The 16,306-nt window shown below is 44.4% G+C and overlaps 1 long non-coding RNA gene across 1 annotated transcript; it reads right to left on the bottom strand.

Moving 5' to 3' along the window:
- Positions 1 to 13,721: 13,721 nt before the first annotated feature.
- Positions 13,722 to 15,504, bottom strand: LOC120395142. The gene is made up of 4 exons (XR_005592489.1): positions 15,469 to 15,504; positions 14,980 to 15,289; positions 14,194 to 14,358; positions 13,722 to 13,772 (listed from the first exon to the last, which is right to left on the bottom strand). It is a non-coding gene; the product is annotated as an uncharacterized LOC120395142 (long non-coding RNA).
- Positions 15,505 to 16,306: the final 802 nt, after the last annotated feature.

Genomic DNA, 16,306 nt, shown 5'->3' with positions numbered 1-16,306 from the left:
TCCTTTTATCCCATGACAGCTTAATTTACGTAAGAGCCTTTGGCGAGGGACCTTGTCAAAGGCTTTCTGGAAATCTAAGTACACTATGTCCACGGATCCCCTTGTCCACATGTTTGTTGACCTTCAAAGAACTCTAATAGATTAGTAAGACACGATTTCCCTTTACAGAAACCATGTTGACTATTGCTCAAGAGTTTATGTTTTTCTATGTGTCTGACAATTTTATTCTTTACTATTGTTTCAACTAATTTGCCCGGTAACGACGTTAGACTTACCGGGCTGTAATTGCCAGGATCACCCCTAGAGCCCTTTTTAAATATTGGCATTACATTAGCTAACTTCAGTCATTGGGTACCGAAGCCGATTTAAAGGACAGGTTACAAACCTTGGTTAATAGTTCATAACTTCACATTTGAGTTCTTTCAGAACTCTTGGGTGAATGCCATCTGGCCCCTCATCTACAGCTTGAGGAACAAGGATGTGAAGGATGCCCTGAGGAGAGCAATAGAGACAAAATTGAGGGCCCATTTTTCCTCAAAGGGTGTCACAATAGGACAACCAAATCCTTCAATGGCTTCTCTGCACACATAGGACTTGTCTCCACTATGGGGTGGATCAATGCTGCGTGATAAATCCACCGGGGGACAATTTAGCAGGTCTAGTGAAGACCCACTGGATCAACAGACTATCACTCTGGCATTGACTCCACCAGAACGAGGTAAGTACGGGGAGTCTACGGGAGAGTTTCTTCTGTCGACCCAGTGCAATGTGAACCCCGTGGTAAGTATATCAAAGCTATATCAACTTGAGTTATGCAACTAACGTAACTCAGACTGTGTAGCTTAGATCGACCTGTCCCCGTAGCATAGACCTGCCCATTGGCTCTGATTCAGAAAGTCCTTAAGCACATGTTTAAGTATCTCTCCCTTTGACTTCAGTGGGGCTTAAGCACATGTTTAAAGTTAAACATGTATTTAAGTGCTGCTTTGAAGAGAGATGTGTTCCTGAATAGAGGCCTTATGTGCATAAAAGGCCATGTCAGTTATTAAATGATGGCTTGCTCCCCTGTGCCTATAATAAAATACTTTAAAATTGGTTTTTTCAGTGTAAGATAGAAGAGGTTGATTTAAATATTGTTTAGAATTACTGAATAAAAGGGAAAAGTTCACACTGCAACAATGGATTCATGAGCAATAACCAGGTCTGGTTTTAATGTCCAAAAACATTGACAGATATTTGTTCAATTAAATTTTGTGATTTTGCTTCAGTCAGATCCACAGCCCAACTCATCTGTTTTTTGAGAGACATTTGTGTGTGTGATACTATATTCAAAGCTGTGTTTGTTGAAAGGGAGAATGTCATGAATGCTCAGTCAGATGTAATATTTCTTCAGTACTCACACCAAAAGTCCCCCACACAACTCTTTATGAGTTTAGGAGTCACACAATTAAAGAGCAGGTAGTTTAGGTGACCAAACATATACAGACACATTTTCAAAGATAGTCGTTGGTTGTGAATGCCACTGTTATTGGGATCTCAATGTAAAAGACCTTGGGCCTTATTTTCTCAAGTGCTGAGTACTTACAGCTCCCGTTGACTTCAGCTGGAGTGGTGGAGTTTCTGGAAATCAGGACCGAGGGGACTGAAGTTGGGCACGCATAAACAGAGGCTACCAAAATCACTGGCCATTGCTGAATCTTTTGAGTATGGCAAATTACAACAGTGAATTTTCGAAGCACCAGTCACCTCACAGTACATCTACCATGCAATGTAAGGCCAGGGTTCGAACTCATGCTCAAGTTAATGCTTAGCCATTTATACAGGGGTGCATGAAACCATACCTGCCGGGATAATAAGAGTGAGCAGCATGGAAGAAGGAAATTTCATGGCATGAATTAAATCTGAATGACACCATTGGTCTTGAAAGTAGGTAGTGAATATCTTACAGGAAACCAGCCGCTGTGTTGTCTGGGAAGAGTTGGGATGGAGCTTTAGATTTACACTCACTTTTTAACAGGGCTGAGATTTTCAAGGCTGTCTAGGAGATTTAGACATCCAAGTCTCCATAAAATTGACTGGATTAGGCATCCAGTTCCCCATAGGGAGTTTCCAGATTCATGTACATTATCACAAATTTTCTCCAATGAAATATACCTGGTATGTGTTTGGGTTTGAGCTGGGTACTTTATAGTGTCTGCTTGCTGAGGGTAAAATAGAAAGCATTCATACTTTTTAGATCCTTCCAGATTAGGGTGACCAGACAGTAAATGGGAAAAATCAGGACGGGGGTGGGGGGTAATAGGAGCCTATATAAGAAAAACCCAGAAATCGGCACTGTCCCTATAAAATCGGGACATCTGCTCACCCTATTCCAGATAATCCTTTTAGATGACCACAATGTCTGTTATGCCCCAGTCACTTGGTTACTGCTGCTTCATAACACATCCCCTGGCAGTGTTGCTAATCCCAAGCATTTGAAAACCATGAATCAGGCTTCCAAAATCATGAAATTGGCTTAAAATCTTGAGATCGTTAAAAATAACACACCCAGCGTTTAGAGAGGGGCAGGAAGTGTAATTCTGTTTTGTGCACGATATTTATAGTTCAGAATTTGGTATCGTAAGAAGGCAAAACTATGGAACACCTCAAAAGTGAGGCTGTCTCCATTTGCTTCCTTCTTCTGGCTCCCCCTTCCCCATTTCATCAAACACAAACAGCATGTTCTCAAGCCAAGGGCCTTTCCAGTCTATTCACACAGTGAGGCTCATCTGCTATTGCAATGTCATCTACCACCTACGCCCTTCCAATGCTGCCCAGTGGTTACATTTTTCAAACAAACATGACCATGACTGTGGCTGCTGCAGTGCAAATAATTATTGTTATTTCCTCCTTATGGTTAGAGATCAGCCACACCAGAACCCGCTGGCTCCAAGTGTCCGTCCTCCCCCCTCCCCCACTCACACACATACTCAACACTGGGTAATGGTCAGACTGGCACTAGGGGCATTAGACTGAGATCGTCCTTCAATTCCTGGCTCTGCTACAGACCCCCTGTGTGATTTTGGACAAAGCAAAGATTCCCTCTTTGCCTCGATTCCCTCTTTGTAACATGTGGATAATAATCCTTCCTTTCGCCCACCCTCTTCTGTCTTGTTTATTAGACTGTAAGCTCTTGAGGGCGGGAACTCTCTGTTACTATGTTTTTCCAGAGAACCTAGTACAGTGGGGCATTGACCTCTAATTGACAACACAACAGCAATAAATACAAATTTTACATCCCTGAACTTATCTCTATAATTGGCTGGAACCAAAGCCCAGAATCTGAAAATCCTCAAAGGTTGAAGAAGTCGGATCTGAATCGGATTCCAGATCTGAAGTGTGTAACTCAGGTTCATCTTTATGTATAATATTGGAGTCTTACCTAATATCCATCTGGACCTTTCAGGGTCTTCCATGAACCATGTCCATTGCCACTGCAATTTATCCTGAGACAGAAGAATGAACAAACAAACAAACAATGTCTGTCTTAAGTTGCAAAACTGTTGACTGCACTAACATCACATTTCCAAGTACATGGAGAAAATGGAAAGTTATGTCCAGGATTCAGAACCAAAGGAAAATAGCTATGCCACCTCCACTGAAAGAAAGAAGTATTGTATCACAGCTACTGGCGGAAGAGAGTGTCCAATCACTCTTTATCCCTAAGGGATCATGTTAGGGCACCAACAACCTTTATATATTAATTTCTGTGTCATTTAGAGATCACGTGCCTGACGTCACACCTCCACTTGTAGTCTCAAGGCAGGCACAGAGGGGCTCATTACAATGCCCTCCTTGGTGCCCTAACATGCTTAGTAGATTTGGTTATTTGCCTTTGCTTAGTTTTATGGAAAGCTCTTGATGTTTTGCTGACACACAGGGAGAAGTCTCAAGAGCAGCGTCACTGAAAACGGATGGTTCAGTCTTTCCTTCCGTAGGGAGGACTCAGTGAATTTGGTGTCAAAGTTAGGCTTAAAAGAAATCCAGACATGTTTAACTATGGAAAAAGCACAGTTACAGCAAACAAACAACTTTAACTTTGTTCTGCGTAGATGCCAAGCAATCACCCTACCCTTACAATTAGTGCCTAATAGTGCCTTACAATTTACCACCCCTGATTGGGTAAAACTGATTTTTCATACAGTTTTAAGGCCAGAAGAGGTCAATATGATCATCTAATCTGACCTCCTGCATAGCAAAACCTTGCCCAGTAATTTCTGTAACAAGCCTGTAATTATTATTTTTTTTAGCTCTCACACATCTCACAACACCCAGTTGGAAAGACTTCAAGTGACAGACAATCCACCATTAGCAGGAGTGTTGGAAGCAAGACAGGCCAAGTAATTCTTCCACTCTACACAGCTCTAATAAGGCATCAACTGCAGTATCGTGTCCAGTTCTGAGCGCCACATTTCAGGAAACATGGGGACAAATTGGAGAGAGTCCTGAGAAGAGCAACAAAAATGATGAAAGGTCTAGAAAACATGACCTATGAGGGAAGATTGAAAGAATTGGGTTTGTTTAGTCTGGAAAAGAAAAGGCTGAGAGGGGACATAACAGTTTTCAAATACCTAAAAGGTTGTTACAAGGAGTAGGGAGAAAAATTATTCTCCTTAACTTCTGATGAAAGGACAAGAAGCAATGGGCTTAAATTGCAGCAAGGGAGTTTTAGGTTGGACATTAGGAAAAATTCCTAATCATCAGGGTGGTAGGAACTGGAATAAATTGCCTAGGAGGTTGTGGAATCTCCATCAGGAGACTTTTCAGAGCAGGTTAGACAAACTCCTGTCAGGGATGTTCTTGATGGTGCTTGGTCCTGCCATGAGTGCAGTGGCCTGTCCTTGATGACATCTCGACGTCCCTTCCAGTCCTGTGACTCTTTCATGGGCTGGGTGATGTTTTCTGTTAAGATGGCTGGTGCTGGTAGCTGGGTGTGGTCCTGGTTGTTGCACCCTTCCTCTGACTGCACAGTTCTCAGCTCTAGGACAATGTTACCTCTGTAGGCCACGCAGCCGGCTCCCAGCCTTTAGCATTGCTTTCCCTGGCCCTGGGGCTGAGCTGTGTTGGGGGCAGGGGAGTGAGATGAAAACTCCTCTGTGTTTGGGTGAGGGCAGAAAGGGGGTGGCAGCAGTAGGAGGCAGAAGGGAGCAAATTGGGCGTCATGGGTCTGAAAGGCAGCGGGCCTAGGGGTTAGGCTGTGATTCCTCCGAACTTTTCAATCTCTCCATTCCTGAAGGGGGGAGCCCTGTTGGGTCAGACATATAAAATCAAAGGATCCTAGAAGGAGCCTGGCATGTGGTTGAAACTTGCCCGTAGTTCAATGTTGTTAGTTTTACAGTAGTGACTGGACGTGCAAACTGAGACCAGAGCCCCAGGGTCCTTGATTTCAACAGGGCTTCTTACAGTCTAAAGCATGTTAAGCTTGTGCTTATGTTTCTTTGGATTGGGGCTAGCGTGCTCAGTACCTTGCTGGTCTGAGCTTTTGTTCTGGGTGAGTTGAGAAGTTGGGAAATGTCTGTAGATGCTAGGAAAGCTGTTAGAGCAGCACTGCAAAGAAACTGGAGGGAGTTGACAGCTTTATATGGCATAGCGTATGGATCATGTGGATGCTTAAGGGATACTAAACATCGTGCTTCAGGGCTTAAACAATTCTCTAATTATTACAGATCATGGCAGGATGTGGGGAAGGGCTGATTGTTCCACATCTGCCTGTTGAAGGTTATTACACCTTCTTTTGAAACCTCTGATACTAGCCAGTATCAGAGACAACATACTGCACTAGATGGAGCTCAGGTCTGATCCAATCTGGCAATTTCTATGTGTTTATTCAGTGTTTCATAAAAGACTGGTGAATCCAAATGCTTCTGCAGATCAAATTCCTTCTAAAGAGAGAATCTGAACCAGTGGGTTCTGCCCCATTCCAAACTGAGTGACTGTAGGCACTTATCCGCCAGAGAGGGGGTGGCAGGCGGGTTTGTGACAGGCGGGTTTCGAGGCCGTTACACTGAAAATTGAAATCTGAAGTCAGATTTGATTCAGGTCTCTCTTAAACAGCTATAAACAGATGCAAATCAAGAGGAACTACACTGAAATCCTCTGGCGTTCCAGCTGTGTAAACCAGCTCATAATAAATAATAATCATTAATAACCTCAACCACAACAATATACTCCACTGTACAGAGATTTCTCCATGGGGTAATTTTTCAAAATACCTGCCAGCCACAGGGCCCCCCTGGCACAGACACCTGGACCCCTACTGTCCCCCCGAGCCCAGCTGCAGCCTTCCAAGCCCAGACACTCGTACTCCTCCCTTTCCAAAGCCCAGGGATCCAGAGGGAGAAACAACCCGACGCTGGGCCCTGTGCTTGTATGGCGTTTCCTGCATGTCACCTCCTCCTTTCAGGGTGTGCCGGGAACCCTTCATCTCCATCTCTCTATCCTGGCAGCATCTTCTATGGGCAAGCTGGGAGCTGGGCTCTTCTGGGTCCAGCGGCCCCTAGTGGCAGCCAGCAGCTCTGCATTACCAAATCTGGGGGAGGTGAAGGAAATTCTGCACAGAATATTAATGCGACGTGAATTGCGCATTGTGCAATGGTGCAGAATTCCCCCAGGAATAATGGGGAGAAGAAGTGAGAACAAATAATCATGTCACTTAATACACAGCAGGAAGATGCTCAGATATTATGGTGATGTAAGTCTATATAGAATAGAATCAGAAATTGGAGCTTTATTTTGGACCTTCTTCCACCCAAATGTGGAAGATCCATTATCCCTGTGCAAGAAAACAGGAATAGAAATAGTGGGCATGAGTAAAAATCTCTTCTCGCACCACCACTCCCAACAGAACAATATATCTGAGGGCAGTTATTCTGTACCCAAAATGGCTGTCTGCAACATGAGTCTTAGTTACTTAATTGTGCGATTCTGTCATCAAGAGATCTGAAAACTCCAGGGAATCTGTATTGGCTTTATAAACTAGCAATAAACACTTCAACTTAAAAATCCATCCTTTTACTAATGTAAACCCTTTGAAGCCTTTCGGTAAATGCTCATCAGCGGTAGGGTTCTATTTGAACCAAGCTGAGCTATATAATTGAGTAAACGACTTTTTTTTCCTTGGATAGATACATTTTCTTTTTAATGTAACCCTATTTTATCTTATTTGACTAACCAATAAAGTGAAATGTAGCTAGCAGGACGGAAAGCTAAAATAATAGGAAGCAAACAGTGCAGAAATTATTCATGATGGACAAGATTCTGAGACAGTCTCTCTTGTTGGGAAGTAACTTAATCCTCAGATTGCACCATTCATATACATTGATGAGTCATGGAGACGCATTAGAGCTGGTTAGAAATTTTAAATTATAATTAATTTAATTTTAATAATTAAATTTTAATTTCGTGGGAAACTTCATGGAGGTTCCCCCCCAGGAACATCACAGTTTTCAGAAAAACAAAACAACAGCATCTCTCCTCTCTACGTAAATATTTTGGGTTTGAAAAAAATGTTATTAAAATCTGTAGGGTTTTAGTTCCAAATTTCACCACACACTGAAAATGTCCCACCCAAATATTTGGGGTTTGGTTTCCTTTGTTTTCCCCATGAAACATCAGTGGAAGTTGGACTCGACCTGGGTAGCAATATACCACATTCTGGTCCTAAACAAAGAAGGGGCTACATAGATGACAAACAGTTTTACCAGTGTTACACAAGAGTTAGGAAACAGCAAAGTTAAACGTACAGGTGAAATCTTAACTCTTTCCCCTTCTGCATATGCATTATTAGAGTTCAGGTAGTTTGAAGTCAATTGAAGTTTTGCCACTTGTCTTTAATAAGATCAGGATTTAGTGCAAAATATTAATCTGTCTGTGTCCAATTGTTGACTCTGGAGATATTTAAGCCACGTCCTCCTCATATTTACAGCACTACACCCTAACTAAAGAATGAATTTTCTGAGAATCTGCTAGTGAATCTGTTAATTAATTTCTGAGTTAAAATTAATTTAAAAAATATGTCCTTTAAAAATTTAACAGTGTCAAACCATTTATTTCTCCCTAAATAACCCAACCCAGGTCCTCCCTATCTCAATGGAAATGACCAAAGAACTAAGTCTTGGGTGGTTCTGGGGCAGTGGGTAGTTTTTTTAAAGAACTTTTTAGGTCTTTTTCCCTGCTATTTTACTGAACTGAAAATGTCCCCTTCAGAGCAAGATGTATTACTATTGATAGTGTCATAGTCTTTGAAACAATTCACATAGTAATTTATTTCTAAATCACTGTACCTGCAAGCTTGTTTTCGTTAGTACTCTGTCTAAAGGGTCACCACTTTTCCCAAGGGCAGGACATGCAGCCTCAGTTGCTCTGGGACTGGGTGGTGGAGCTCCAGCACCCCCTGTGCCCCCTTGTGAGCTCCTATAGCAACTCCACCTTAGTTCAGACTCCGTCGAGATTTTACCTTCCTACGGAGTGATGCAACCCAGGAAGTGTTTACAGTGACCCGGGGCAGCCTTTTCAAAGTGAGGTAGCATTTCATAGGCACCTGGAGTATTGCATGAGCAAGTCCTGAGGCTAGCAGAGGAAAACCAAGCTTAAGAGAAAGTCCAAGTGTAAAAATAGAATCAGGCAGGCCATAAAAGCATTTGAAGAGTAATTAGCAAAAAAGACACATAAACAGAAAGTTGTTTTTAAGTACCTCAGCAGCACAGCAGGAAGCCTGTTAAACAACCAGTGGGGCCACTGGACAATTGAGGTGCTAAAGGAGCACTCAAGGAAGATAAGGCCATTGGGAAGAATCTCAATGGATTTTTTTGCATCAGTCTTTACTGCAGAACCAGATGTTATTCAAGCACGAGTTCTGAAGGAACTCAAATATGAAATTTGCGCAACTACTAACTGTGGTATGTAACCTATCACCGAAATGAGCCTCTGTATCAGATGACTGCAGGAAAATTAATATAACCCTGATTTCAAAAAATGACATAGAGATGATCCTGGCAATTACAACAGTAAGCTTAATTTCATTACCAGGCAAATTGGTTGAAACTATAGTAAAGAACAGAATTATCAGATACACAGATGACCATGATTTGTTAGGGAAGAGTCAACATGGTTTTTGAACGGGCAATAATGCCTCATCAGTCTATTAGGATTCTTGGAGGGGTCAACAAACATGTAGGCTAGGGTGATCCAATGGATATAGTGTACCCGACTTTCTGAAAACCTTTGACCAAGCCCATCACCTAAGGCTCTTAAGCGAATTAAGCAGTCATGGGGTAAGAGAAGGTTCTGTCATGGAGCACTAACTGGTTAAAAGACAGGAAACAAAGGGTAGGAATAAATGGTCAGCTTTCACAATGGAAAGAGGTAAACAACGAGGTTCCATAAAGAACTGCATTAAACTATTCATAAACTATCTGGGAAAAGGGGTAAACAGTGAGGGTTCAAAGCTTGCGGATGATACAAAACTACTCAAGATAGTTAAGTCCAAACCTGACTGCAAAGAGTTACAGAGGGATCTCACGAAAATGGGCGATCAGCCCAGGGAATGACAGATGAAATTCAGTGTTGATAATGCAAAGTAACGCACATTAGAAAACATAATCCTAACTATAAATACAAAATGATGGATCCAAATTAGCAGTTACCACTCAAGAAAGAGATCTTGGGAGTCATTGTGGATGGTTCTCTGAAAACTATGTGAAGTGGTGGTTCAAAAAGCTAACTTCATGTTAGGAACCATTAGGGAAGGGATAAATAATAAGAAAGAAAATATCATATTGCCTATATATAAATATATTGTATCCTCAGTCCCTGAATACTTTGTGCAGTTCTGGTTGCCCTATCTAAAAAAAAAAAAAAAAGATAGATTAGAATTGAAAAAGTCCAGAGAAGAGAAATAAAAATGTCCAGAGTTCAAGCTTTATTTTTTTTTGAGAAAAAGCTGAAATTGTCTGCTAAAACGGTTGATGCATAAGAATTTATGTGTATGTGTGTAAAAAGTCCATAGGCAAGGGGCACATTTTCCGAAAGTTTTAATGGTGAATTGTTCTTCTTCAGAGAATTGCAACCTTTCAAAATGGCCACCAGCTCTCATCATTGTTGACAGGAATGAGGCTAAAGCTGCCTTTAAGCAAAGAGGTCCTCTTTCAGTAGGAACACCGCCATCTGCCATTATTTCCAAAGCAGTAAAGTCAAGCTGCCCTCACAGAAGTTGGTGGTCCATGTCAGCCCAGAGAGCCATCCTTGAGAATAGAAGACACAAGCTGTTTTGAAAGAGGGCAGTTCCTCTTGGTATCTTCTGAACTGAGTGTGGCTTTAGGTTAAAAATCCATCTTTTCCCTATAATGTTTTGTCTTGCAGCGCTGATTTTCACTCTGACTGGAACAAGGGGGCTCTCAAGTAGCTAGATATCTGGCTTCCTTTAATTGCAAACACAAAAACCGCAGAGACAAACAGGGAGGACGAGTTTTTAACTATTTGGACCATTGCATCTCTCATATTCCACTTTTGCAGGCTAAGCTGCTGCGAGAACACTCTGAGCACTGATCCCGTGGCTGGGCCGGCCCACAACATTTTGGCACCTGAGGCAGGGAGCTCAAATGACACCCCCATACCCCCTCGCTCGGGCCAAAACTTTGAAAGGTCTCAATTCTGCCTTCTTCCTGTTCTACTCCTCTCATGGTACTGCTCTGCTACTTCCCCCAATAAAGGAGAAACTAATAACTTAAAATGCCTTGTTCCAAAATTTTAAGTAACACAACTTTCAAATGCCTGAACAGCAAACGTAACTTTTCTACTCTGCATGGTAAACACTGGCATTTTTATCTGTTTGAATAATCAAAGCGGTGTTTTCCGTGCCTTCTTGGTTGCAAAGATTTGAACTGCTTCTGCTTCCTGCATGTCCACCGTCTGGGCCAGCTCACGCTCTATGGAGATGGATGCAAGGCTGACCTGTGTCATTGTGGAGTGTAGACGTGTTTTTATTAACTTCAGCTTGGAGAAGCTGCGTTCTCCAGTGGCAACTGTTACAGGAAGTGATAGAAGTATGTGCAGAGCAACAAAAGCATTTGGAAAGAGGCTGCTCATCTTATTAGTGCACATATATTCCAGAACAGCCTTTGGAGTAGATCCTGCTGAAATGTAACTTGTAATCTTCTCTTGATGCTGATCATCTATGGTGGACTTTACCCTTAGGCTCATCTCAAGCTCTTTCCGCCTATGAGATGCTCTCTGGTGATTTGCTGCCTTCTCATGGCATGCCACATTTCTAGCCAGATTTTTCCAGTCCTTTGTTCCTGTAGAACGCAATGTGGCTGGAACGTTAGACTGGAGGAGTTTGCAACAAAAACAGTATGCAGTATTCTGGGTTTTTGAGTACCTAAGCCATGACCTCTCCACTTTGTCCGTTTGGGGTCTCTTATGGGATTATCCCCTGCCTCGTAATCAAAATGTCTTCTTCTTCGGTGACTCTTGTATTCTTGAATGGGTGGGAAAATAGCTTCAGTGTGAAGTTCCTCTGCCAACTTCTGTGCACTCTTCAGAACGGTTTGAAATCCCTCATCTGACCAGTCAGACTGTAGGTCTGTCTTTGCTTTGTCCAGTTGTTCCATTGCGCCAGATATATCAAGGTCAACACCTTGGAGTCTCTTGCTTACAACATTTATTTCAAACAGTATGTCATGCCACAACACTAAGCCACGCAGAAATTTGAAGTTATGTATGTTTCTGGTGATTCCATTTCCCTCTGCTACTCTTCTCCCAAGAACAGTTCCTGTCATAGCATTATCCTCCATAATGACAACTATGGCATCAAACTCAGCCATCAGCCCCACAATTTTAAGGAAGTTTCCATTGTTTGGCATATGTAGCTGAACTGAAGTGCCACACAGTGCTGGGTTTTGGGTAGCAGCATTCTCACAATGGCAACGAGCCTTTTCAGAACATTTTGCCAGTAAAGAGACTCTGATGCAATCTTCTCTTGATGCTGATCATCTATGGTGGACTTTACCCTTAGGCTCATCTCAAGCTCTTTCCGCCTATGAGATGCTCTCTGGTGATTTGCTGCCTTCTCATGGCATGCCACATTTCTAGCCAGATTTTTTCCAGTCCTTTGTTCCTGTAGAACGCAATGTGGCTGGAACGTTAGACTGGAGGAGTTTGCAACAAAACAGTATGCAGTATTCTGGGTTTGAGTACCTAAGCCATGACCTCTCCACTTTGTCACCATTGGGGATTTCACACCAGGAATGTGTTGGATGGAAGCTTCTATTTTCATTGTCTTTGGGAACATGAAGTTTTCACTTGCTGTGGCCCATGCAGTACAAGGAAGTCCCTCAGGCTACTGCTCAGGTGGGTCCACAGTCCTGGATCATCTAGACTTAAGGAACTAAACCCAGCAGCAGCTGTTTCTTGTGCCTCCACCACACTCTTCTCTGATCTACACTTTTCTTCAGGCATGTGCATGGTTTACATCCATTTGGGATGGAGATATGGATGCTGCAGTAGCTGCCAGGTCGCCTGCACTCTGACTAACTGGAAGATCAGGCATCTCCTCACCACTCACATCCGCATTGGGGATGGAAGGCTCACCGTGAACATTTGTGTCTCTGTATCTCAGGAGAGCTCCTTCCTGCTTAGACAGAAAAGCTTCTTTTGATTGCTTTCTTTTTCTGAATGCTGCCCCAGAGGGGCGTTTTCTTCTTTCACTCATGACTGCTGTTCTGTGCCAGCTAGAGTGGCTCTCAAAACTCAGTTGAAGGGGACAAAGAAGCAGGCTGGTAGCAGGGCCTGAGTGAGGGAAGATATCAGCCTCTTAAGGGCCTAACCGGCTCCTACTACTTCAGGAAATAGGAAGCTCCCTGAGAAGCTGGTGTTAATCAGTCCAGGCTCCTGGGGGTGCCAAGAGGTACATAAGAGGCTCCTCCTCCTCTCTCTCCCTGAAGCTCCTGTTGCTTTCTGTTATTCCTCTCACCTTTTCTCCTGCCTGCCTGTTATGTCTCTTGGCCCCTTCCTCCAGCACAGCACTCCACCATCTCTGTGCATCTCGAGCAGCGAGAAAACATATGCACCAGCACCAGACAATTTTTCTACACTCTGGATCCTAGTGGCGCCCGCCCACGGTCTGGCACCTGTGGCAGCCGCCTCAGTTCGCCTCATGGTAAGGCCAGCCCTGTCCTATGGGCACGGAGAACCTAGCTCCCACTGAGGTCTGCCAGGGAGGCTGGATGTGCACATTGCAGGAAATAGACGGTCAGGGCAGCATAATCCACTGAAAAAACCGCGTCTTGCTAATTGCAAATCAGGCTCTCCCAGTGTGGCTCTTCGTCCTGCCTCTGTTGGCTGGAGCATGAGCAGAGCTTTATGAGACAGCTGCTGTGGCTGTGGCCAGCCCTTGAAGGAGTTTCCATCGTCTCTCTTCTGGCTGCGGATGTTCGACTGCAGCAGCCCTGCAAAGGCACCGCCTCGCTCTCTAATGTCCATTCTCCCCTTGCTTGCATGGCGCTTCATGGACCATTGAGTAGCCTCATGAAAACATCCCAGTTGTGGACACAGGCACCAGCACCAATTCCAAAAGCTAAAGTCCCCTTTGCAATCCAGGGAACCAGCCTGGGTTGTCTGGAGCGCAGGGTGTGGCCCATGGTGACTGCAGACACTGCCCCTGCTGCACAACGACTCTTGGGACCCTCTAGCCCATCAGCACTCGGCTCTCCCGCATTCTGCTGAGCGGCTGAGATCTGGGGGAACAGAAACCCTTTGTTAGAGATGGAAAATCTCCTCCCAGGAACACTCTGTCAATGGCTGCCAGAAGCCATCCCTGTGAAACCCCAAATGTGCAGCCCCTCAGATTCCCACAGGGGAGATCTCAGCTCATTCACTTGTCACCCGTGGCCGCAGTCTCTGACAGGGGGAATGTAGAGGAGGTTTTTGCCAATGGTGTCTTCTACAGGGCACAGAATGGGAGGAGGTTTGGCCTTGTGATGTGAGGCCTGGCTCTGAGAATCAGGGCTCCTGGGATCTGGGGCTCTGGAATGGGATGTGGTCTAGTGAGTGGAGCTGGATTTGTTGACAGTGAGTGAGAGGGGCTTGTGCTGAAGGACCCTGGGTCAATCCCCACCAATTCCTGTGATGTCTATTTGTGGCCACGATTTTACTTACCTCTCAAGGTAGGTTATTTAGCTCATTCCTGGAGATATGTGTTACATCTGCTGCTGGCCATCCCTGAGATGTAGGTCCTTCATCCACACAAGGACATGGCACATCAAGGTCAATCCAGCAGCTCTCATCTGGTCTTCACCTCCACAATGGACGGTGAGCCCTAGCCTGACCAGAGAAAGACAGGGTGGTGTTCTTCAGGGGAATCTGCTGGTGCTCCTGTATTCCCTGCTCCACCTCACACCTTGACACGCTAAGGGTTTTCCAAAGATACCACTAATCTCAGATAAACAAAGCATCTGAGATGAGGTCAGTGTAGGTGGATTTACTGAGCAGACTGGTTCTAACGGAAGAACAGATTTCTCCCCTGCTCTGGGGAGATTCCCATAGGAAAAGTCTCTGATGGTGGGGGTGGGGGCAATGCAAACCCTCAGCCCCTTGAATGGAAGGAAATCAGGACTCGGGAGTTAGGTGTCTCTGTCCTGCTGAAGGGAGCAGACCTGGTGAGCAGAAAGAGCACTAGTGGCATAGTAGGAAAGCCAGTGACTTCTACCTATGAAGGTGGCTGAAGCTTCTGGCAGACATTAGATTTCCGGATCCTTACATCTCCTTTGGTGATCTTTTTCCTAGGATTAAAATAAGGACACCACACAGAGAATGACATTTGAATCCCAGGGAAAAGGGATGATCTCAGCCAGTCTACGTACCAGGAACCCAGTTTTTGTCCCAAGAGCCACAATTACCCAGATGGGGTTTTCTTCCCCATTTGCTTTCAGGTTATTTACTCACAGTATTCATTTGTTTGCTTTGCCGGGTCTCCACTCTCTGCAGTTGTTCATTGGTTTTAATAACAATCTTTCAATTTTTGATTCTCTTTCCGCTTCTTACAGTGTAGCATCTGCTTAGCACTTTTTTTTTAAATAAAAATAAATTTAAACCAAAATCCTGATCTTACATTGAAGAGGAAGGTTTCCAAGAATTTGGCTGCAGAACTTTAGTGTCTGCATATTTCAGTCACTATTAATTATTCAGGTGCAGGTCTGATGCAATCTGCACACTCAAGAATGCCCATATGATGCACGGGGGGCCCTTAGAATACCTGTTAAAAGAGAAGAAGAGAGTAGTTTAAAAGGTGGGGAAATCAACCAATGTATCAGCACGTCTCTGCATCATTGAAGCACCAGGCATGGGAGCAAAACAGGCTAGAAATCCCCATGGTTCTTTCCCACTAGACAGACATCCAAAAAGAAAAAGGCTTTCAGACAATTATTTCCTTACACTCTGACGGGGTGAAATTCAGCCCTGTGCAGCCAGCCAGAGCAAGGTCTGTGCATCACAGCGGGGTTAAGTGGCACTTCACTGCCCAGGTGCTGGGAGACTTCGGTGGCACAGTTTTCCTCCTGGATTGGAACAGCCGGCTGGAATCCTGTGAGGTTCAGAGCAGAGAGAGGTTTGGGCCGCAACGTTCACCTCAGAGGCTGAGCTTCTACAGACTTTTGGGATGTTCCCATCTGAGGAGGAGGATTTTGGCCAGCCCCAGCTCAGAGCTTTCAGTCACTTCAACCAGTGATTCTCTGGCACAGTTGATCTAAATCAGCTGAACTTTTCAGGCCTTGCCCCCATCTCCGACCCCCCTCCCACCTCGCATTGCCCTCTAACAGCCCTCTCCATTCTCTCGATCCCTGCCAAGCCCAAATACAGAGCCTAGCCCACGATCCTCCTCTCTTAGACTCTCTCCTCACACGACCCTCCCCTACCTTTGAGAGGCTGATCCCTGTGCCCTTTATCCAGCTCCTGGAGAAATCATGGCTCCTCAGGACAACCGGGCAGTGGGTGGTTCCAACCTCTGTGTGGGGTGCGTGGTTTTCCATCTAAGCATCACTGAGAGCCAGCACGTCTCGATTTCACAGGATGAGTGAAGTCTAGGAAGCGCTGCACTTCTTGAGGACTTCCAACTACGCCCCATTTATGAATGGCTTCCACCTTATTTGCATCAATGGTAACATCTTCTGGGGAGAGGATGTACCCCCAAAACTCTGTGGAGAGTTGGCTGGAGGTTCCGCTTTTCCAATTCTGTGTTGAGACCATGCTGCTGAAACCTCTCCAGGTTCGGATG

This window comes from Mauremys reevesii, unplaced genomic scaffold, assembly GCF_016161935.1.
Source record: "Mauremys reevesii isolate NIE-2019 unplaced genomic scaffold, ASM1616193v1 Contig99, whole genome shotgun sequence".
Taxonomy (NCBI): domain Eukaryota; kingdom Metazoa; phylum Chordata; order Testudines; family Geoemydidae; genus Mauremys; species Mauremys reevesii.
This window is presented reverse-complemented; position numbering and strand designations above follow the sequence as displayed.